At 45.2% G+C, this 22489-nt stretch overlaps 2 non-coding genes across 2 annotated transcripts; one reads left to right on the top strand and one right to left on the bottom strand.

Annotated features, from left to right (window-relative positions):
* Positions 1-11014: 11014 nt before the first annotated feature.
* Positions 11015-11086, top strand: trnag-ucc (transfer RNA glycine (anticodon UCC)). The gene has a single exon. It is a non-coding gene; the product is annotated as a tRNA-Gly (tRNA).
* An 11240-nt stretch (positions 11087-22326) lies between these two features.
* On the bottom strand, positions 22327-22409 carry trnal-aag (transfer RNA leucine (anticodon AAG)). The gene has a single exon. It is a non-coding gene; the product is annotated as a tRNA-Leu (tRNA).
* Between the last annotated feature and the right edge of the window lie 80 nt (positions 22410-22489).

The following is a 22489-nucleotide window of genomic DNA, read 5'->3' as shown; positions in this document are numbered from 1 at the left end:
AATGGGGAATATCCGATGAATTTCTGGTCGAAAGATTTAACAACTGGATAACGTCAGCTGACATCAGCAATTGTGTTAAAATCCCTGTTGATATTCCACAGGAAAGGGAAGGAGGATTTGCAAAAGACAGATATCCCGCTGTTATGGAGGAAGTTCTCATTCTTACACATGGTCAAAGGGAATAAGGCTCGGCTGAGATTTGAAGTTAGATTTTTCTTTAGGGAACAGACACTTTAAAGTACTAAACTACAGTGTGTGAGTATGTTGAGCTAATCACAAGGGAATGCTGGAAATACTTTACGGATCTGTAGTATCTGTGAAAAGAGAAATAGTTACCATTTCAGATCCTGACCTTTCATTGGAACGACCTGTTCCTCTCTCCACAGAAGCTGCCGGATCAGCTGAATATTTGCAGCATTTTCTGTCTTTGTTTCGGGTTTGCAGCATCCGCAGTATTTTGGTTTTGGGCCTAAGGACAATGAGTTGTCCTTCCTGCTCTGAGGGTTATGCAGGTCTCTCTGGATGTGATTATCGCTGATTATCCATCTCTGGGATCTTTATGAATCATTGAACGATTTATCGTGAGCTAGTCCCATTTACTGCATTCAGGGGCAGCATTCCCTATCAGTGAGCAGGTCACACTCGTTGCAGCCGCCTGCTGCCTGTGACCAGCAACAAAAGCAATTGCAGAGACAGACTTAGATTATCATCATGGGACAAATAACAAAAATAATAATCGCTTATTATCACAAGTCGGATTCTTTAAAGTTACTGTGAAGTCGACACATTCCGGCACCTGTTCGGGGAGGCCAGAATGGGAATTGAATCCGCGCTGCTGACTTTGTTTTGCAGAACAAGGCAGCTGTTTCGACTACTGTGCTAACCCGGTCCCTCAATACAAAGCCCGAGAGACAGGGTCAGAGGGAAGGTTGTTTTTCTGCAGTGTGGACTTCACTCCAGAACAATGAGAAAAGCAGAACATGAGAGTTGAATGTGGTAAAGAGACGTTTCTTCACACAAAAGGTAACGGAAATTAGGAACTCGCGCCGAACAAGCCAGTGAAACTCAGAGTCAATAATATAGTTTTGAATATTTCACATATTTTTAACAAGCTCTGGTCTGATTGTTTCTGAAATCCTGTAAGGGAGCTGGAGTGAAGATGCAGCCGAGCCCTAATTCAATTTAAATAAAGAGTGGAACAGTCTCGAGGGGCTGAATGGCCAGCACAGTTTGTTTGTTCCTGGGAATACAACAGAATATCAAGAGAAACAGTTGAAAACACACATTGCATTTCATTCATAGAGTCATAGAACCATACAGCACAGAAAAGGCCATTCGGCCCGTCACGTCTGTGCTGCTGAAAAACAACCACCTAACCATTCTCATCCCATTTTCCAGAACTTGGCCCAAAGCATTGTGTGCCCTGGGATGGCAAGTGCACATCTAAATACTTCAATATTATGAGGGTCTTTGCTCCACCATCCTTTCAGGCAGCGGAAAAACATGTTTTCACAATAAAATATTTCACAACAAACACTGCAATCAGAATCTGAAAAGGGAGAGAGGTCATCTTGTCCTCTGTGTCCCTATTAATAAAGCCGAGGATACCGTCTGCTTTATTAACGGCTCTTGCAACCTTTTCTACCTGCTTCAATGATTTATGCACTTGTCCATCCATTTCCCGCTGTTCCTGCACACACTTTTGGAATTATATCCTTTATTTTATATTGCCTACTTGTGTTCTTCGTACAGAAATTAATCACTTCATTTCTTGTCTGCCATATGTTCTCCTGTTGCACCAACAAGTCTATGTCCTTTCAGTGTTCGACGGTGTTCAGAATTCCTGGAACTCTTTTCACAACCACAGGCCGGCCCAAACCATTTCAGACAATAATGTTCTCTTGAAATGTACTCTTTGAACTGTGCAAATTGCTGAACTTTTGAACTGCCTGTTGGACAACATCGGAAATTCCCATGTGGGGATGGGCGATTACTGCAAGTGTGGCTCTGTGGCGCAACGGATAGTGCGTTGGACTTCTGGTTGCTGTCGTGGTGAGACGTTCAATGATTGTGGGTTTGACTCCCATGAGAGTCACATTTTAAATAATGTTTTACGAAATCAGTCACGGGTTGATCAATGTTCCCAGAGGACTGCCGCCCGGAACTTCCTTCCAGAAAGGTTCCTCCAGTCACTCCCCCACTTTCTCATCAGAACAACGTCACAGAAGAAAACACATCACCTTCACAGAAACGACCATTCAGCAGGAAAGTAAAATATGTGAACTATGCTGACCCGAATCAGTCTGCTCAAACGTGAGTTCATGTTGAAAGAAAAATTGAGGAAGTGAATAGTTGACTGGCAACCGCAGGGCAGTAATGTCGTAGCTCCTGGTTTAAGGAGCAGAGTGCTGCAGCGGAATGATGGGCCATTACCCCGAGTACGAAGAATCGAGGGTATTCCCTGCTATTTACAATCGCCCTCACAAGAAAGCAAACAGAAACAACGTTCCTGTTTGCTTTACAGCAAATACCTATCAGAATCCTGCTTGCAGTCGCATCCCGACAGTTGTCCCAGGAATGAAGCAGACAGTATTACAATATTGTAAAGGTAAAAAATGGGGAACCACAGAGAAAATGCTGTAAAAAAGGATGGGTGAGTAAATTTGCAGATGACACTAAAGTCGGTGGAGTTGTGGATAGTGCGGAAGGATGTTACAAGTTACAGAGGGACCATAAGACCATAAGACATCGGAGCGGAAGTAAGGCCATTCGGCCCATCGAGTCCACTCCACCATTCAATCATGGCTGATTTCAACTCCATTTACCCGCTCTCTCTCCACAGCCCTTAATTCCTCGAGAAATCAAGAATTTATCAACTTCTGTCTTAAAGACACTCAACGTCACGGCCTCCACCGCCCTCTGTGGCAATGAATTCCACAGACCCACCACTCTGTGGCTGAAGAAATTTCTCCTAATCTCTGTTCTAAAGTGACTCCCTTTTATTCTAAGGCTGCGCCCCCGGGTCCTAGTCTCCCCTGCTAATGGAAACTACTTCCCTACGTCCACCCTATCTAAGCCATTCATTATCTTGTAAGTTTCTATTAGATCTCCCCTCAACCTCCTAAACTCCAATTAATATAATCCCAGGATCCTCAGACGTTCATCGTATGTTAGGCCTACCATTCCTGGGATCATCCGTGTGAATCTCCTCTGGACCCGCTCCAGTGCCAGTATGTCCTTCCTGAGGTGTGGGGCCCAAAATTGCTCACAGTATTCTAAATGGGGCCTAACTAATGCTTTATAAAGCTTCAGAAGTACATCCCTGCTTTTATATTCCAAGCCTCTTGAGATAAATGACAACATTGCATTTGCTTTCTTAATTACGGACTCAACCTGCAAGTTTACCTTTAGAGTATCGTGGACTAGGACTCCCAAGTCCCTTTGCACTTCAGCATTATGAATTTTGTCACCGTTTAGAAAATAGTCCATGCCTCTATTCTGTTTTCCAAAGTGCAAGACCTCGCACTTGCCCACGTTGAATTTGATCAGCCATTTCTTGGACCACTCTCCTAAACTGTCTAAATCTTTCTGCAGCCTCCCCACCTCCTCCATACTACCTGCCCCTCCACCTATCTTTGTATCATCGGCAAACATAGCCAGAATGCCCCCAGTCCCATCCTCTAGATCGTTAATATATAAAGAGAACAGCTGTGGCCCCAACACTGAACCCTGCGGGACACCACTCGTCACCGGTTGCCATTCCGAAAAAGAACCTTTTATCCCAACTCTCTGCCTTGTGCCTGACAGCCAATCGTCAATCCATGTTAGTATCTTGCCTCGAATACCATGGCCCCTTATTTTACTCAGCAGTCTCCCGTGAGGCACCTTATCAAAGGCCTTTTGGAAGTCAAGATAGAGAACATCCATTGGCTCTCCTTGGTCTAACCTATTTGTTATCTCTTCAAAGAACTCTAACACGTTTGTCAGGCACGACCTCCCCTTACTAAATCCATGCTGACTTGTCCTAATCCGACCCTGCACTTCCAAGAATTTAGAAATCTCATCCTTAACAATGGATTCTAGAATCTCGCCAACAACCGAGGTTAGGCTAATTGGCCTATCATTTTCCATCTTTTTCCTTGTTCCCTTCTTGAACAGGGGGGTTACAACAGCGATTTTCCAATCCTCTGAGACTTTCCCTGACTCCAGTGACTTTTGAAATATCATAACTAATGCCTCCACTATTTCTTCAGCTATCTCCTTTAGAACTCTAGGATGTAGCCCATCTGGGCCCGGAGATTTATCAATTTTTAGACCTCTTAGTTTCTCTCGCAATTTCTCCTTTGTGATGGTTACCATATTCAACTCTGCCCCCTGACTCTCCTGAATTGTTGGGATATTGCTCATGTCTTCTACTGTGAAGACTGACGCAAAGTACTTATTTAGTTCCTCAGCTATTTCCTTGTCTCCCATCTACAATTACCAGCGTCATTTTGGAGCGGCCCAATGTCTACTTTTGCCACCCGTTTGTTTTAATGTATTTAAAGAAACGTTTACTATCATTCCTAATGTTACTGGCTAGCCTACCTTCATATTTGATCCTCTCTTTCTTTATTTTTCTCTTTGTTATCCTTTGTTTGTTTTTGTAGCCTTCCCAATCTTCTGACTTCCCACTACTCTTTGCCACATTATAGGCTTTCACTTTTGCTTTGATGCATTCCCTAACTTCCTTTGTCAGCCATGGCTGCCTAATCCCCCCCCCCCTCTGATAACCTTTCTTTTCTTTAGGATGAACCTCTGTACTGTGTCCTCAATTACTCCCAGAAACTCCTGTCATTGCTGTTCTACTGTCTTTCCCACTAGGCTCTGCTCCCAGTCGATTTTCGTCAGTTCCTCCCTCATGACCCTGTAGTTAGCTTTTTTTTAACTGTAACACCTTTACATGTACATAGATGACTGCAGCTCTGGGCGGAGAGGTTGCAAATGGAGTTTAATGCAGAAAAGTGTAAGGTGATTCATTTTGGAAGGAATAACAGGAAGACAGAGTACTGGGCTAATGGTAAGATTCTTGGCAGTGTGGATGAGCAGAGAGATCTCGGTGTCCATGTACATAGATCACTGAAAGTTGCCACTCAGGTTGAGAGGGTTGTTAAGAAGGCGTACGGTGTGTTAGTTTTTATTGGTAGAGGGATTGAGTTTCGGAGCCATGAGGTCATGTTGCAGCTGAACAAAACTCTGGTGCGGCTGCATTTAGAGTACTGCGTGCAATTCTGGTCACCGCTTTATAGGAAGGATGTGGAAGCATTGGAAAGGGTACAGAGGAGATTTACCAGAATGTTGACTGGTATGGAGGGAAGATCTTATGAGGAAAGGCTGAGGGACTTGAGGCTGTTTTCGTTCGAGGGAAGAAGGTTAAGAGGTGACTTAATTGAGGCATACAAGATGATCAGAGGATTGGATAGGGTGGACAGTGAGAGCCTTTTTCCTCGGATGGTGATGTCTAGCACGAGGGGACATAGCTTTAAATTCAGGGGAGATTGATATAAGACAGACGTCAGAGGTAGGTTCTTTACTCAGAGAGTAGTAAGCGTGTGGAATGCCCTGCCTGCAACAGCATTGGACTCGCCAACACTAAGGGTATTCAAATGGTCATTGGATAGACATATGGACGATAAGGGAATAGTGTAAATGGGCTTTAGAGTGGTTTCACAGGTCGGCGCAACATCGAGGGCTGAAGGGCTGTACTGCGCTCTAATGTTCTATGTTCTATGTTCTAAATCTCAGCTGCTTTGGCAGCATCTATGGGGAGAGAAAAGAGCTAACGTTTGGAGTCCAGGTGACACTTTGTCAAAGCTGGACACGAAACATTATCCAGTAGTACCACACAGAGGGGCAATATAGATATATAACGATAACCAGTAATACGTCACAAGGGAGCAATAAAGAAATAAAACATTATCGAGGAATAAGTCACAATAGAAACTGAGTGCCCAGCTTCCCCTCTCGGACGGATGCGGACAATCCAACCAGCCAGACTATATGCAACAAGGGAAGAAGGGTTTTACGCGGAGACCTGGGATCATTATTAATTCCTCAACCAGAGTCACTGAACAGGCTATCCAGTCATTCACTGGGCTTTTACCTGTGGGATCATTCTGTGCGAATTTAAGAAGGAATGTCTTGTGCTGAGATCGCCGCTTCCCCATTGAATGGGAGGCATTTGATCTTTGTGGGTTGAACATTTTGCTGGAGAAATGTAACCTCGTGGAGGAAAAGTCAATATCAGGAGGCGGATTCGGATCCACGCCACCAGAGAAGACTGTGACCTTCGACCGCTCGGCCATCCTGACGCGTTGTGGCAAAAGATATGCTCCGTGCAGAAATCGATTTAAATTCCACCTTCATCGTCATTTCATTTCAAACTAGATGTACTTTTACGATTTTTGAACCCCAGCCAGAGGCCTTTATCTGAGTGCCATTCTCTTCCGAGCCGCTGGTGGTTAAGGAGCTTCTCATTGCTGCATTCATCAGTTTGCCCCAATCAACAAGGTCCGAATTCCCGCTCTACCTGTTCCTCACACGAAGGTATTGAGAGTCTAAGATCTAAGCGACATGAAGGATCCAATAGGAAAGTTGCATCCTGGCGACTGGAATCTCTCTCCGCAGCTGATTTCACAGACAAGTAGCCGAAGGCGCCCTCCAGTGTCCAAACAGGAGAAATTCCATCCAGTAGATGCGGCAGCAGACGATTCTGGGAGAAGTCAACTGAGTCACCACGACTGTACTGTGGGTAGCTGAAAAACAGGTGTCAAGGAGCGGATCAGACTGAAAGCAAAACTTTGATACTAATAAAGGTATAGTCAGAAGTACAGCTGGGTGACACCAAACTGTTGGCTTTTCGTATGAGTGAACGTATAAATAGCAGAGAATGGTTTCAATCCATCGACCTCTGGGATATGTACCCAGCACGCTTCCGCTGCGCCACTCTGCACCTCGTTGAATGCCTCTGGGCTTGGACTTGAGGCAAAGTTTAAAGAAATTAGTAACAGGTTGATCAATATTCCCAGAGAGGTGAAACTGCCGCCACGAACTTCCTTCCATGAAGGTGTTTCCAGTCACTCCCCACTTCCGCATCAGAACTACGTCACAGAAGAAATCACATCCCCTTCACAGAACAACCATTCAGCACGAAAGTAAAATATCTGAACGATGCTGACCAGAGTCAGTGTGCTCAAACGCGTGTTCTTGGTGAAAGAAAAAATGAGAAAGTGAATAGTTGTGTGGCTACCGCAGGGCAGTAATGTTGTAGCTCCTGGTTTAAGGAGCAGAGTGCCGCAGCGGAAGCGTGCTGGGCCATTAGACCGAGGTCGAGGAATCGAGGCCATTCTCTGCAGTTACATTCACACTGACAAAAACGTAAACATAGCGCACGTTTCTGTTAACTTTGCAACAAATACCTATCAGAATCTTGCTTGCAGTCTCATCCCGACATTTGTCCCAGGAATTAAGGAGACAGCATTACAACACTGTAAAGTTCACAAACAAAGATCCACAGAGAACATGATGAAAAATCTCCAAGCAGGAGGAAGTTGATCCAGCATTGACCCTTTGTCAATGCTGGACTCGAAGCGCTTTCCAGTAGTACCCCACAGAGGGGCAATATAGATATACAACGATTTCCAGTAATACCTCACAGGGGGCCAATAAGGAAATACATCTTTATCGAGCAATGAATCACAATAGAAACCGAGTCCCCAACTTCCCCTCTTGGACGGATGTGAACACTCCAACCAGCCAGACATTTTCCCACAAGAGAAGACGATTTTTCCCCGGAGTCGAGGAATCAATATTTATTCCTCAATCAGAGTTTATGTGCAGATTATGCAGTCATTAACTGGGCTTTTGCCTGTTGCGTCTTGCTGTGCGAATTTAAGCAGGAATCTCATGTCATGAGGTCACCGCTTCCCCATTGAATGGGAGGTACTGGATCTTCCTTGAGTTGAACATTTTGCAGGAGAAATGTAATCTCTTGGAGGAAAACTCAATCTCTGGAATGGTATCCGAAGCCACGCCTCCAGAGGTGACGGCGACCTTAACGCAGCGCCTTAGATCGCTCGGCCATCCTGACACTTTGCGGCCGAAGAATTTCTCCGTGCACAAATCGATTTAAATTCTATCTTCATCGTCATTTGATTTGAAACTAAATGTTCTTTTACTATTTTTGTACCATAGCCAGAGTCCTGTATCTGAGTGCCATGCATCTCCAAGCCGCAGATGCTTAAGGAGCATTTTATCGCTGCATTGATCAGTTTGCTCCAATCAACAAGGACCGAATTCCTGCTCTACCTGTTCCTCCCACGAAGGCATTGAGAGTCAAAGATCTGAGCAACGTGCGGTATCCAATTGGACAGTTGAAACCTGGCGACTGGAATCTCTCTCCACAGCTGCTCCTGATGCTGATTTTACAGACGAGTAGACGGAGAACCGCTCCAGTGTCCAACCAGGAGGAATTTCATCCAGCAGATGCCGCAGAAGATCATTCTGGGAGAAGTCAACTGAGTCACCTTGACTGTACTGTGGGTAGCTGAAGAACAGGTGTCAAGGAGCGGATCGGACTGAAAGCAAAACTTTGATACTAATAAACAAAACGGCAGATGTGCTGCTGGGTGACAGCGACTTGTTTGCTTTTGGTGTGAGTGAGAATACACTGGGCCCAGCACGCTTCCGCTGCGCCACTCTCCTCGTCGTTTAGTCTGTCTGTGATCGGACTTGAGGCAAAGTTTGATGAAATCAGTAACAGGTTGATCAATGTTCCCAGAGAGGTGAAACTGCCGCCACGAACTTCCTCCTGTGAAGGTGTTTCCAGTCACTCCCACTTTCCCATCAGAACAACGGCACAGAAGAAATCACAGATCCTTCACAGACCAACCATTCAGCACGAAACTAAAATATCTGAACGATGCTGACCAGAGTCAGTGTGCTCAAACGTGTGTTCTTGGTGAAAGAAAAAATGAGGAAGTGCATCGTTGTCTGGCTACCGCAGGGCAGTAATGCCGTAGCTCCTGGTTTAAGGAGCAGAGGACCGCAGCGGAACCGTGCTGGGCCATTAGCCCTAGTTCGAGGTTGTTCTCTGCTGTATACATTCTCACTCACACCAAAAGTAAACATAACGCACGTTCCTGTTGGCTTTGCAGCAAATACCTATCATCCCGACATTTGTCCCAGGAATGAAGGAGACAGCATTACAACATAGGGAACCACGGAGAAAATGCTGTAAAATCTCAACAGGTTAGGCATGTCCTGAGACCTAGGATTTCCCTTGAATGGGAGGTATTAGATCTTCCCAGGTTTGAAAATCTTGCTCGAGAAATGTAACCTCGTGGAACACAAGTCCATATCAGGAGTGGAATTCGAACCCAGAGCACCAGAGTAGGCTTCGACTTTAACACAGCGCCTTTGGCCGCCCAACCATCAGAACACGTTGCGATAGAAGATACAAATCGATTTAAATTATATCTTCAACGCCATTTCATTTCAAGTTAGATCTGCTTTTCCCATTTATTTATTTTTAAAATAAATTTAGAGCACCTAATTCATTTTTTCCAACTAAGCGGCAATTTAGCGTGTTCAATCCACCTACTTGGCACATCTTTGGGTGATAGAACATAGAAAATAGAACATAGAACAATACAGCGCAGTACAGGCCCTTCGGCCCACGATGTTGCACCGAAACAAAAGCCATCTAACCTACACCATACCATTATCATCCATATGTTTATCCAATAAATTTTTTAATGCCCTCAATGTTGGCGAGTTCACTACTGTAGCTGGTAGGGCATTCCACGGCCTCACTACTCTTTGCGTAAAGAACCTACCTCTGACCTCTGTCCTATATCTATTACCCCTCAGTTTAAAGTTATGTCCCCTCGTGCCAGCCATTTCCATCCGCGGGAGAAGGCTCTCACTGTCCACCCTATCCAACCCCCTAATCATTTTGTATGCCTCTATTAAGTCTCCTCTTAACCTTCTTCTCTCCAACGAAAACAACCTCAAGTCCATCAGCCTTTCCTCATAAGATTTTCCCTCCATACCAGGCAACATCCTGGTAAATCTCCTCTGCACCCGCTCCAAAGCCTCCACGTCCTTCCTATAATGCGGTGACCAGAACTGTACGCAATACTCCAAATGCCAACACACCAACACGGGGCGAATGTGTAAGCTCGACGCGGACAACTACCCAGAACAGGAACGAACTTGGGACCTCGGCGCAGTGACGCTTTTCCTATTTCTCAACCCCCGCCAGAGTCCTGTATCTGAGTGCCACCCTTCTCCAAGCCGCAGGGCATAAAGGAGCTGCTCAAAGCTGCATTGGTCAGTTTTCACCAATCAGCAAGGAGCGAATTCCCACTCTACCTGTTCCTCACACCAAGGTATTGAAAGTCTAAGATCTGAGCGACGTGACGCATCCAAATGGAGCGTTGCAACCTGGCGACTGAAATCTCTCTCCACAGCTGCTTCCGGTGCTACTTTCACATACTAGTAGCCGAAGAACCCCTCCAGTGTCCAAACAGGAGGGAGTTCATCCAGTAGAATCGTCAGAAGAGAATCATGGGAGAAGTCAATCCGATCACCTCGACTGCACTGTGGGTAGCCGAAGAACTGGTGGCAATGAGCGGTTAAGCCCCAAACACGTCTGCCTCCATTCCTCCCTTGAATCCAACTCGATGCAATCTGGCCTGACAAACTGGAAAGGATTGTCACATCAGTGATTGCAGATCGATCGTGGAAAACTGAATTCCACTTCCGAAAAATGTGTGGATGAAAAATCGACGAGGACGGGATTCGAACCCACGTATACACAGCACAAAAGATAAACAATCCATCGCTTTAATCACTCAGCCACTTCGTCCCACAAGTTCAGACGCCAATACGTCTCAATTTGTTTTGCATCCATGAGCTGATGGAAATTATCTGCCTCGTTCGTTTCAAACTGGTGTTCAACGATGGAAATGAAGCGATGGTGGTATAGTGGTGAGCACAGTTGCCTTCCAAGCAGTTGATTCGGGTTCGATTCCCGGCCATCGCAGTAATTGTTAGCTCGGATGTCTTGACATCGTGAGTTTCAAACTGAGAAAAACTGGTCAACAGTTTCTCACTTGAGTGTATGTGTAATTATCTAACTGAGGTGTATCAGATGCCAAAAGGTCCAGAAAGGTAGACATGGAGCTGATGCCTCCTCTTGTGGCGCATTCTAAAACGAGAGGTCATGACCTTAGAATAAAAGATCGCAAATTAAAAAAGAGTGGAGAGAAAACTACTTCTCGCAAAGGGTGTGAGTCTGTGGAATTCGGTACCCCAGAGTGTGTTGGATGCAGGGAGACTGAGTAAATTTCATGAAGTGTTAGAGAGATTTTTATTGGTGAGGAGTTGAAGGGTTGTGGAGAACGGGCCAGACGGTGGAGTTGAGGCCAGGATGGGATCAGCCAAGATCACATGAAATGTGTTAGGCTCACGAAGCTAAATTGCCTACTCCAGCTCCGAAGTCTTGTTTTCCAGAGAGGATGTGTTCTGGCGAAAGCGCAATCGACCTCTTCATCTGAAACATTGTCGGTAGCAGATGAGGAACATATCAGCACGATAGAATGGCGGGGCAGACTCGATGTGTCTAATGGCTTAATTCTGCTCCTGATATTTTATGAACGTAACTTTTGCGCGACTTCGTGAGTTTCAAACTGAGGGGAAGAAACAGTTTCCAAATCAGAATTTATGCGCAATTAGAGCAGTGAGTTAAATAAGTAACTTTCTCACCTATTTGTAATGTGATTTCAACATGAATAGTGTTCGACTATTAACCACCCCCAAGCCCTTAAACAAAAGCTAAACATCATAGCATTTTTACTTTATGCTCGTGACACGGACCAAACAGAGACACAGCAGACACGTTTCAGCCGAGGATGGGATTCGAACCCACGTGCGCAGAGCGTAAAGGATTATTGTGCAGCCCCTTAACCACGTGGTACAACTACTTTACTTCATGAAACATTAATGTCCGATCTTCTCACAGACAAGCAGCCGACGCACTCCTCCAGTGGACAAATAGAATGAAATTAATCCAGGAGAGGTAGCAGAAGGTAATTGTGGGAGAAGTCAACCCGGTCACCTCGCCGAGACTGTGGGTAGCCGAAGAAGAACTGGTGTCAATGAGCTGTTCAGCCCCAAACACGTCTGCCTCCGTTCCTCCCTCCTCTAACCCAACTGGATGCATTCTGGCCTGACAACTTGTAATAGACTGTCACATCAGTGATTGTGGATCCACCTTGGAAAAATGAGTCACATTTCGCGGAAACAATTTCGAGGAGTATGGGATTCGAATCCACGTGTGCAGAGCACAATAGATTATCAGTCGATCACCTTTACCGCAGCCCACAAGCGCGCAAGTTAATGTGTCTTCGCTCGTTTTGCATCCATGAACAGATGGAAAGTATCGGCCTCCATCTATTCCACCTGGTGTTCAAATTTGGAAATGCAGCGATGGTGGTGCAGTGGTCAGCACAGCTTTCTTCCAAGCAGTTGTACCGGGTTCGGATCCCGGCCATCGAAGTAATAGTTGCATCGGATGATTTTGCGCGACACCATGAGTTTCAAACTGAGGAAGACTGGCCAACAGTTTCTCACTCAGAATCTATGCGCAATTATCTAATTGAGGTGTATAAGATGCCAAAAGGTATGGATAAAGTAGACGTGGGGCTGATGCTTCCTCTTATGGGGCATTCTAAAACGAGAGGTCATAGTTTAAGAATAAGAGATTGCAAATTTAAAAATGATTTGAGGAAAAACTACTTCTCCCAAAGGGTTGTGATTCTGTGGAATTCGTTACCCCAGGGTGCGTTGCATACAGGGAGAGTGAGTAAAGTTAAGGAGGGGTTAGAGAGATGTTTATTGGTAATGAGTTGATGGGTTATGGAGAACGGGCAGGATGGTGGAGTTGAGGCCAGGATGGCATAAGCCAGGATCACATGGAAGGTGTTAGGCTCAGTAGGCTAAATTGCCCACTCCCGCTCCGAAGACGTGTGTTCTCGGGAGGAGGTGCTCTGGCTGATATTGCAATCGACCACTTCATCTGTAACTTTGTAGGTAGCAGATGAGGAACAACTCAGCCATGATAGAATGGCGTGCAGACTCGATCGGTCTAATGGCTTAATTCTGCTCCTATACCTTATGAACTTACCTTTTGCGCGACTTTGTGAGTTTCAAATTGAGAGGAAGAAGCAATTTCGAACTCAGGATTTATGCGCAATTAGGGCAGGGAGTGAAATAAGTAACTTTCTCACCTTTTTATAACGTGGTATCAACATGGACAGTGTTGGACGAATTCACCACCCTCCAAGCCCTTGAACAAATGCTAAAAATCACAGCATTTTTACTTTTTGCTCATGAAGTGGACCAAACAGAGACACAACAGACACATTACAGACGAGGATGGGATTTCATTCCACGTGTGTAGAGTACAATGGATTATTGTGCATCTCATTAACCACATGATACAACTCCTTTACTTTATTGAATTTTAATACGCGATCTTCTTACAGGCAAGTAGCTAAAGAACCCCTCCCGTCTACAAACAGGAGGAGGTTCATCCTGGAGAGCTGGCTGAAGAGAATTAGTGGAGAAGTCATCCCGGTAACCTCAACTGTACTGTGGGTAGCCGAAGAACTAGTGTCAAGGAGCGGTTCCACTGACAACGTATCCACAGGCACATATAGTGACGAAGACTGTCAGGTTCAGATTGTCTCTTTCACTCTCACTCATTACCTGAGAGTGACAGGAACCCCCCATTTACAAACGGGACCAGAGAAGGGCAGAGCGAATGCACCTCACTCCCACATACAACATGTTGACGGATTCAACACAACCAAAATATAAGAAAAGATCATCACCAAATATTATGTTCTCATAAATCCCACCGTCCCAAGTTCAATATAATATAAACAATTGTTATCAGTTGTGTGTCACTCTGACCTGCGAACTTCGTTCCAGCAGAGTGTGCTGACATCTATTGGCCACGACACAGAACCGCAACAGAGCGGGGGAGATTCACATGAACTGTCGGTGTTGCAGAAACAGGTCAACATGAAGAACCGGTGTTAGAATGTGATCGGCAGGACTGAGAGGTGTTAGAAGTAAGTAAAATTTAAACAATCTATATTCATGTATTTCCCAATGGAGTTGGTAGAATTTGGAAGTGTTTATCTTGAGGATCAATTAAGACGAATAGCAGAAATGTTTTTAAGTGAAATCTGGACGAGTACAGGCGTGAGAATGGATTTCAGAGACAAACAAATAATGTTGCATGAAGTAGTCCATAGAATCCACCAATTCTATAGTCTGCGTGTCGGATCTCCTGGAGCACTGTAACAATTAGAGAAGTGTCTGTTTTCAATTATGAGCATTATGGAGAGGACGAATAACAATTTGCAGTATTTTCAGACACTGACAGATACTGACAGCAACAGAGACTGACAGAAAGTAACAATCTGACAGGTAAATCACACTCACAGATAAGAACTGAGACTGACAGATACAATCAGACACTTACAGACAGTAACCCACACTGACAGATACAATTGTACATTCACACACAGTATCAAACACTGAAAGATACAATCACAACTCACATACACTGAAATACACTGATAGCTACAATCACACACAAACAGGCATTAACAGATACTGACAGTTACAATCACAACTCACAGACATTTACACACGCTGATACATCCAATCAGCGTGTGGCTGTTTAGCACAGGGCTAAATCGTTGGCTTTGAAAGCAGACCAAGGCAGGCCAGCAGCACAGTTCAATTCACGTGACAGCCTCCCCGAACAGGCGCCGGAATGTGGCGACTAGGGGCTTTTCACAGTAACTTCATTTGAAGCTTACTTGTGACAATACGCGATTTTCATTTCATTTCATTTTCATACACTCACAGTCACAGACACTGACTGATACAATCGCACACTTACAGACAGTGACAGGCACTGATACACTCGCCCAGAACCCTCCTCTGCCGCCTTCACTGGGTGAAATTCCTCCTGTTTGTCCACTGGAGGTGTTTCTCGGCTACGTGCCTGTGAAAGCAGCCCCGGAAGCAGCGGGGGAGAGAGATTCCAGTCGCCAGGATGCAATTCTCCAATTGGATACTTCACGTTGCTCAGAACTTACACGCTCGTTTAGAGAATCATAGAATGGTTAAAGATCAGCGTGAGTCCATTCCGCCCACCGTGTCCATGTCAGTCGCCTGGAGCTGGCGTGTAGTCCTGTGATGAAGACAGAAAATGCTGTAAAATCTCAACAGGCCTGGCAGCAGATGTGGGGAGGGAAACAGAGAATGGGAAGGAGGGTCAGACTGGATTCGGAACTGTAACTCTCTTTCTCCCTCCACAGGTGTTGCCCGGCCATCCGAGTTATCCACCATTTTCTATTGCTGTTTCAGGATTTTATGAAGAATCGCCATAGCGGCATTGCCCTTGTGCTCGGCGCTTCTAATTATAAAAACTGGTCCCGTGTGTCTATTGTTCTGTTCGCAGTGGAGGACAACGAACCAGAAAGAACCAAATTGACGCAATGATCCCGATAAGAAAAGCAAGGAACAAAGAAGACTTTCTTTTGATTTTAATTTCACAACCAAACCAAATTCAGCGGGAATGAAGAAGTCCATTGAGTTGCTCAAATAAACTTTGCTTGGGACGTAATGGTAAGGTGGTTTCAGCGGTACGTTGAGCACACCTGGTTCGTTGGTCTAGGGGTATGATTCTCGCTTGGGGTCTTCTGCTGCAATAAAATGCTAGAGGTCACGTGTTCAAATCCTGGACGATCCTTGCAAAGCACTTTTTAATATCTGTAAGATCGTTATGGTGCCATTGACTGAACGAGAGAGCAGTTTGGAGAAAAAGGAGGGTGGGAGCGAGGGTCATGTTTGGGGCTTAACCGCTCTTTGACACCAGTTCTTTGGCTGCCCACAGTGCAGTCGAGGTGACACAGTTGACCACTCCCAGAACCCTCCTCTACCGCCTCCACTGGATGAATTTCCTCCTGTTTGTCCACTGGAGGGATTTTTATGCTAAGTATCTGTGAAGGCTGCACCGTAAACAGCGGGGGAGAGAGATTCCAATCGCCAGGATGCAACTCTCCAATTGGATACTTCACGTTGCTCACACTCGTTTAGAGAATCATTAAATGGTAACAGATCAGGGTGAGTCCATTCCGCCCAACGTGTCCATGACAATCGCCTAGAGCTGGCGTATAGTACCGTGATACAAACAGAAAATGCTGGAAAATCCCATCATGCCTGGCAGCAGCTGTGTTGAGCGAAACAGAGAATGGGAAGCAGGGTCATTCTGAATTCGGAATGGTAACTCTCTTCCTCTCTCCACAGATGTTACCATACCAGACGATTTGTCCAGCAATTTCTATTTGTCTTTCAGGATTTTATGGAGAATCTCCATAGCGGCATTGCCCTTGTGCCCGGTGCTTCTATTTACAAAGACTTGTCCCTTCTGTCTATTGTTCTGTTCCCTGTGGAGGCCAACAAACCAGAAAAAAACAAATTTACCCAATAATCCCGATAAGGAAAGCAAGGGGCAAAAGGGAGTTCCTTTTGATTTTACTTTAACAACCAAACCAAATTCAACAGGAATTAAGAAGTCCGTTGAGTTGATAAAATAAGCTTTGCTTGGGAGGTAATGGTAAGATGGTTTCAGCGGAATATTGATCTCCGGCTTGTTCGTTGATCTAGGGGTATGATTCTCGCTTAAGGTCTTCTGATCGGTAAAATGCGATTAGTCCCGGGTTCAAACCCCCGCCGAGCCCTGCAAAGACTTTATAACATCTGTGCGATCGATATGGTCTCATTGACTGAACTCGGGAGCAGTTTGGAGGAAAAGGAGGGAGGGGCGAAGGTCATGTTTGGAGCTTAACCGCTCCTTGACATCAGTTCTTCGGCTGTCCACAGTACAGTCGAGGTGACTCAGTTGACCTCTTCCACAGTCCTTCTCTGTCGCCTCCACTGGATGAATTTCCTTCTGTTTTTTCCACTGGAGGTGTTCTTCAGCTACATGTCTGTGAAAGTAGCACCGGTAGCAGCTGTGGAGGGAGATTACATACGCCAGGGTGCAACTCTCCAATTGGATACTTCCCGTTGCTAACTCTTGTTTAGAGAATCAAAAAATGGTTACAGATCAGGATGAGTCCATTCCGCCCACCGTGCCCATGACAGCCGCCTAGAGCTGGCGTGTAATCCCGTGATAAAAACAGAAAATGCTGGAAATCCTTAACAGGCCTGGCAGCAGTTATGGAGATGGAAACAGAGAATGGGAGGGAGTGTCGTACTGGATTCGGAACTGTAACTGTCTTTCTCTCTCCACAGATGTTGCCATACCAGTCGAGTTATCCAACATTTTCTATTTCTCTTTCAGGATTTTATGAAGAATCTGCATAGCGGCATTGCCCTTGTGCTCGACTCTTCTATTTGTAAAGACTGCTCACTTATGTCTATTGTTCTGTTCGCAGTGGACGCCACCAAACCAGAAAGAACCAAATTGACCCAGTGATCCCGATATAAAACCAAGGGACAAAAAGTCTTTCTTTTGATTTTACATCAGCAAGGAAACAAAATTTAACAGGAATTAAGAAGCACATTGACTTGATAAAATAAGCTTTGCTTCGGAGGAAATGGTAAATTGTTTCAGTGGAATGCACAAAGCGATTTAAATTCTATATTCATCGTCATTTCATTTCAAACTTGATGTGCTTTTACTATTTTTGAACCCTGTATCTGAGTGCCAGAGTCACAGATCTGATTATCCAGTCAGTAACTGATCTTTTCCTGTTGGGTTTTGCTGTGCCAATTTAAGCAGGATTCTCACGTCCTGAGGCCGCCTCTTCCCCGGTGAATGGGAGGCATTGGATCTTCCTGGGGTGAACATTTTGCTGGAGAAATGTAACCTCGTGGAGGAAAAGTTAATATCAGCAGTGGGATTCGGACCCATGCCTCCAGAGGAGACTGTAACCTTAACGCAGTGACTTCGAACGCTCGACCATCCTGATGCGCTGTCGCAAAAGATATGCTGCGTGCACAAATCGATTAAAATTCTATCTTCGTCGTCATTTAATTTCAAGCTAGAAACAAGTACCAGGTGAAAGGTACTGAGGGAGATAGTAAATGGGTGACCAAAAGACAGAGCAAGAGTAGGAAGGCAGTGCAGGTGTCCCCTGCGGTCATCTCCCTGCAAAACAGATATACCGCATTGGATACTGTTGAGGGAGATGGCTCACCAGGGGAAGGCAGCAGCAGCCAGGTTCATGGCACCGTGGCTGGCTCTGCTGCGCAGCTGGGCAGGAAGAAGAATGGCAGGGCTATAGTGATAGGGGACTCAATTGTAAGGGGAATAGACAGGCGGTTCTGCGGACGCAATCGAGACTCCAGGATGGTATGTTGCCCCCCTGGTGCAAAGGTCAAGGATGTCTCGGAGCGGCTGCAGGACATTCTGGAGGGGGGGGGGGGGAGGGTGAACAGCCAGCTGTCGTGGTGCACATATGCACCAACGATATAGGTAAAAAAACGGGACAAGGTCCTACAAGCTGAATTTAGGGAGCCAGGAGGAAAACTAAAAAGTAGGACCTCAAAGGTAGTAATCTCAGGATTGCTACCAGTGCCACGAGCTAGTCAGAGTAGGAGTGTCAGGATAGAGAGGATGAATACGTGGCTCGAGAGATGGTGCAAGAGGGAGGGATTCAAATTCCTGGGACATTGGAACCGGTTCTGGGGGAGGTGGTACCAGTACAAACCGGACGGTCTGCACCTGGGCAGGACTGGTACTGATGCCCTAGGGGGGGGGGGGGGGTTGCTAGAGCTGTTGGGGAGAGTTTAAACTAATGTGGCAGGGGGATGGGAACCGATGCAGGAAGTTGGAAGGTTGTAAAACAGGGACAGAAATAAAAGGCAGTAATGGGGAAAGTGTAAGGCAGAGAAGCCATAGTCAAAAATCAAAAAGGGCGACAGTACAAGGTACAGTGACTGAGGGGAGCTCAGTGAATAGGACCACGAATACTAAAAGAAATAAAACGGGAAGTGAAAACATTAATGTTAAGCGACGCGGCAGGTTGTTACAGGAAGATATGGGTTCGATGACAAGGAAAATTAGGAGAAAGGTTAAGAGGAAATATAACTTAGGAGAGGTTACTGATCGAGGTGTTAAGATTCAGAACAGAGGTAAAAAAAGCCAACATAAGTGTACTTTACCTGAATGCTCGTATTATTCAGAATAAGGTAAATGAGTTGATGGCGCAAATCGTCGTGAATGACTATGATTTAGTGGCCATTACTGAAACATGGTTAAAGGATGGTCACGACTGGGAGTTAAATATCCGAGGGTATCAAACCTTTCGGAAGGACAGAGTGGATGGTAAGGGAGGTGGTGTAGCTCTGTTATTTAAGGATGACATCCGGGCAACAGTAAGGGGTGACACCGGTGCTATGGAGGATAAGGTTGAATCCATTTGGGTGGAAATCAGGAATAGTAAGGCGAAAAAGTCACTGATAGGAGTAATCTATAGGCCACCAAATAGTAACATTATGGTGGGGCAGGCAATAAACAATGAAATAGCAGATGCATGTAGAAATGGTACAGCAGTTATCATGGGGGATTTTAATCTACATGTTGATTGGTTTAACCAGGTCAGTCAAGGCAGCCTTGAGGAGGAGTTTATAGAATGTATCCGCGATAGTTTCCTAGGTGGAACCTACGAGGGAACAAGCGGTCCTAGATCTGGTCCTGTGTAATGAGACAGGATTGATTCAGGATCTCATTGTTAGGGAACCTCTCGGAAGGAGCGATCACAATATGATGGAATTTAAAATACAGATGGAGGGTGAGAAGGTAAAATCAAGCACTAGTGTTTTGCGCTTAAACAAAGGAGATTACAATGGGATGAGAGAAGAACTAGCTAAGGTAGACTGGGAGAAAATATTTTATTGTGAAACAGTTGAGAAACAGTGGAGAACCTTCCAAGTGATTTTTCACAGTGCTCAGCAAAGGTAGATACCAACAAAAAGGAAGGGCGGTAAAAAGAGGGAAAATCGACCGTCGATATCTAAGGAAATAAGGGAGAGTATCAAATTGAAGGAAAAAGCATACAAAGTAGCAAAGATTAGTGGGAGACTAGAGGACTGGGAAATCTTTAGGGGGCAACTGAAAGCTACTAAAAAAAGCTATAAAGAAGAGTAAGATAGATTATGAGAGTAAACTTGCTCAGAATATAAAAACAGATAGTAAAGGTTTCCACAAATACATAAAACAAAAAAGAGTGGCTAAGGTAAATATTTGTCCTTTAGAGGATGAGAAGGGCGATTTAGTAATGGGAGATGAGGAAATGGCTGAGGAACTGAACAGGTTTTTTGGGTCGGTCTTCACAGTGGAAGACACAAATAACATGCCAGTGACTGATGGAAATGAGGCTATGACAGGTGAGGACCTTGAGAGGATTGTTATCACCAAGGAGGTAGTGATGGGCAAGCTCATGGGGCTAAAGGTAGACAAGTCTCCTGGACCTGATGGAATGCATCCCAGAGTGCTAAAAGGGATGGCTAGGGAAATTGCAAATGCACTAGTGATAATTTACCAAAATTATCTGGGGCCGTCCCGGTGGATTGGAAATTAGCAAACGTGACACCACTGTTTAAAAAAGGAGGTAGGCAGAAAGCGGGTAATTATAGGCCAGTGAGCTTAACTTCGGTAGTAGGGAAGATGCTGGTACCTATCATCAAGGAAGAAATAGCGAGGCATCTGGATGGAAATTGTCCCACTGGACAGACGCAGCATGGGTTCATAAAGGGCAGGTCGCGCCTAACTAATTTAGTGGAATATTTTGAGGACATTAACAGTGCGGTAGATAACGGGGAGCCAATGGATGTGGTATATCTGGTATATCTGGATTTCCAGAAAGCCTTTGACAAGGTGCCACACAAAAGGTTGTTGCATCAGATAAAGATGCATGGCATTAAGGGGAAAGTAGTAGCATGGATAGAGGATTGGTTAATTAATAGAAAGCAAAGAGTGGGGATTAATGGGTGTTTCTCTGGTTGGCAATCAGTAGCTAGTGGTGTCCCTCAGTGATCAGTGTTGGGCCCACAACTGTTCACAATTTACATCGATGATTTGGAGTTGGGGACCAAGGGCAATGTGTCCAAGTTTGCATACGACACTAAGATAAGTGGTAAAGCAAAAAGTGCAGAGGATATTGGAAGTCTGCAGAGGGATTTGGATAGGCTAAGTGAATGGGCTAGGGTCTGGCAGATGGAATACAATGTTGACAAATGTGAGGTTATCCATTTTGGTAGGAATAACAGCAAAAGAGATTATTATTTAAATGATAAAATATTAAAACATGCTGCTGTGCAGAGAGACCTGGGTGTTCTAGTGCATGAGTCTCAAAAAGTTGGTTTTCAGGTGCAACAGGTGATTAAGAAGGCAAATGGAATTTTGTCCTTCATTGCTAGAGGGATGGAGTTTAAGACTGGGGAGGTTCTGCTGCAATTGTATAAGGGGTTAGTGAGGCCACACCTAGAGTATTGTGTTCAGTTTTGGTCTCCTTGCTTGAGAAAGGACGTACTGGCACTGGAGGGTGTGCAGAGGAGATTCACTAGGTTAATCCCAGAGCTGAAGGGGTTGGATTACGAGGAGAGGTTGAGTAGACTGGGACTGTACTCATTGGAATTTAGAAGGATGAGGGGGGGATCTTATAGAAACGTATGAGATTATGAAGGGAATCGAAAGGATAGATGCGGGCAGGTTGTTTCCACTGGCGGGTGAAAACAGAACTAGGGGGCATAGCCTCAAAATAAGGGGAAGTAGATTTAGGACTGAGTTTAGAAGGAACTTCTTCACCCAAAGCGTTGTGAATCTATGGAATTCCTTGCCCAGTGAAGCAGTAGAGGCTCCTTCATTAAATGTTTTTAAGATAAGGATAGATAGTTTTTTGAAGTATAAAGGGATTAAGGGTTATGGTGTTCGGGTCGGAAAGTGGAGCTGAGTCCACAAAAGATCAGCCATGATCTCATTGAATGGTGGAGCAGGCTCGAGGGGCCAGATGGCCTACTCCTGCTCCTAGTTCTTATATTATCCAGTTATGAACTGGGCTTCTCCCTGTGAGGTCTTGCTGTGCGAATGTAAGCAGGAATCTCATTCCCGGAGGCTACCGCTTACCCATTGAATCTTCCTGGGGTTGCACATTTTGCTGGAGAAACGTAACCACGTGGAGGAAAAGTTAATGTCAGAAGTAGGATTCGAACCCACCCCTCCAGAGGAGACTGCAACCTTAATGCAGCGCCTTCGACCGCTCGGCCATCCTGACGCGCTGTAACCAAAGATATGCTCCATCGGCGAATCGATTTAAATTCAATTTTCATCTTCATTTCATTTCAAACTAGATGT

This window comes from Scyliorhinus torazame, chromosome 24 (assembly GCF_047496885.1).
Source record: "Scyliorhinus torazame isolate Kashiwa2021f chromosome 24, sScyTor2.1, whole genome shotgun sequence".
NCBI classification, from domain to species: Eukaryota; Metazoa; Chordata; class Chondrichthyes; order Carcharhiniformes; family Scyliorhinidae; genus Scyliorhinus; species Scyliorhinus torazame.
Note: the sequence above shows the minus strand (reverse complement) of the source record. Positions and strands in the feature narration are given on the sequence as shown.